Genomic DNA, 2,107 nt, shown 5'->3' on the forward strand with positions numbered 1-2,107 from the left:
CTGATCCATCATGAAATAAACAGACCTTACCATCATTGGATAATAAATTCATTTTGCGCACATTCATGGTTTTCAATGCGTCTAAAATGAGGTCCACACACCCACACCACACCATCACTACAACATTGTATTTGTCAATTTCCACATCGTTGCCATAGCACAAACTACAACACATGTTTTTACGAATTCGCTTCTTCCATTATCTCCATCAACTATTAACTAGTATGGGCGTTCTATTGCTTATTTCATATTACTTTCTTCTATAAACATTCCTTCTTTTCTGCGCTTGTGTGAAATTTGTTTAGGGAAAGCGAGTAGTTGAGGTGCGAGGAAAGCGCGGGGTGCAGGCGGCGGAAGTAGAACGCGGCACTGACGTGTGCGGACGACATTTTTTGGTAATTTTCTCTTTGTACAAGAAATGGCAGGCGCTTCTGTTATGTTTAGCAGATCGCCATATCTTATAGCAGCATATCTTCTACAATCGGTCATCTTGTAAATCGTTAATTTACGCTCGGAAGAGAAAAAAAAAAGACGGACCCAATGTTTACTTTATCAAACGGCGTTGCTTCGTTGACACGTCTGTCATCTTGACATTAGTAACGCTGTTAGGACTTGAATCAGCTGATGGAGTTGCCAAGTGCATCTTTTATCATCAACAATGTGTTTTAAAAGGTTTGAATACACTAACTGATGGATTTAAAGGCCCTGAAATGTTGGATAATGCTATTATAATGCCAGGCAGTTTACATATAAACCATGCAATTTAAATTATCTTTTAGTATAGTTACCGCTCTGAAACAGATATTGCTCAGACTATTTTTTTTTATTGGTTTTCTTAACACACACAAAAAAAACTATAATAATCCCTTAAAAGGTTTAAGGAGTTTACAAATATAATTATTTTAATTATTCTTTCAGGTGGTGTTTCATGCCTAAGGAGCTGGAACGAAAAGTAAAGTATGCATCTTACCATAGATGATGTATATGGAAGAATTGGACATTTTGGAAATAGACAAAAGATTTATTTTTTTGTACTCTGTAGTCTCCATGGATGGTGTGCATTCCATCAACTGTTAACTGTATTTGTTGGTATGTGCATTGGAGTATTTATTAGTTCTATTACTATTTTCATTTTGCATAAGATCTTTTCTTTCGGGTAGAAGGACAGGGTGATTGATTAATGTAGCAACATTGCCACTTGGTTGAATATCGGTATTTTTATAATGCTTGGAAAGGGAAGATTCATTATGTATCTTCCATATATGCTTGGATTAATGCAAGGGAATACTTTTGCAGAGACTTCAAGGCCTACTTCCTCAGAGGGAGGGTGGATTCAGAAAAGATAGCATGTTGAGGAGCTATCTCACTGGAGTTTGTACCTGCAATTAATCCACAGTAGCATTTATATCTTCAAGTTTTAAGTTCTTTTATGTTAATGTGGATTGTGCATTGCTTGTATGTAGAAGCTCCACTGTGACTGCTCCTGTTGATGGGTGTGTTTGTGTTTAGTGTTATGTGAAGAGGAAACTTAGAAAAAATGTAAAGGAGTAAAGGAACTAAAATCTCTTCTAGTTCTGTAATTTTGTGTATAACTTTCTTCCACAGCTGCCTTTGTTCACTAAGCATTTTCTTGTTTCATGTGTTTGTATTTTTATTATACATGTTTGATTTGGACTTGTGTATGCTGTTTATTTATGCTTATTCTATGGTTTTATTTCTTAGAAATTTCTTATATAGTAATCTTTTCTTCTTGGTCTTACTATCACTAACTTGTTTTAAAGAAATCTTGAAGTATGTTTTGGGTAAACAAAGTAGTAAAATTTTAACTTCAGATGTTGGGTTTGGAATAAATGATAATCATATGAACATGTAGATGTTAATATTTGTAGTTAGGTATAGATTGGCAGACATATGAATGGTAATTATGCAGTTTTGGATTTATCATCAGATGATATATTTTTTTAAAATAAAAAGTGTTATAAAAACTGATGAAAAAATTAGTTCAGGGCCAGGTGAGTTAAAGTAATTGAAAAGTATTAGGAACTGAAGCATCATACTTTTGAACATACTTTTGACTGATATAGATAGAACTAATTAAATAAGGACC

The 2,107-nt window shown here is 34.0% G+C and overlaps 1 protein-coding gene across 1 annotated transcript in view; it reads left to right on the forward strand.

The window, feature by feature from the left end:
* The first annotated feature begins 918 nt into the window (after positions 1 to 918).
* Positions 919 to 2,107, forward strand: part of LOC119585355 (solute carrier family 22 member 1-like) — a 4,351-nt gene continuing 3,162 nt past the window's right edge. The window contains exon 1 of the mRNA XM_037934026.1: positions 919 to 957. The gene's annotated coding sequence lies outside the window, so the exon portion shown is untranslated. The remainder of the gene's footprint in view (positions 958 to 2,107) is intronic.

This window comes from Penaeus monodon, chromosome 19, assembly GCF_015228065.2.
Source record: "Penaeus monodon isolate SGIC_2016 chromosome 19, NSTDA_Pmon_1, whole genome shotgun sequence".
NCBI classification, from domain to species: domain Eukaryota; kingdom Metazoa; phylum Arthropoda; class Malacostraca; order Decapoda; family Penaeidae; genus Penaeus; species Penaeus monodon.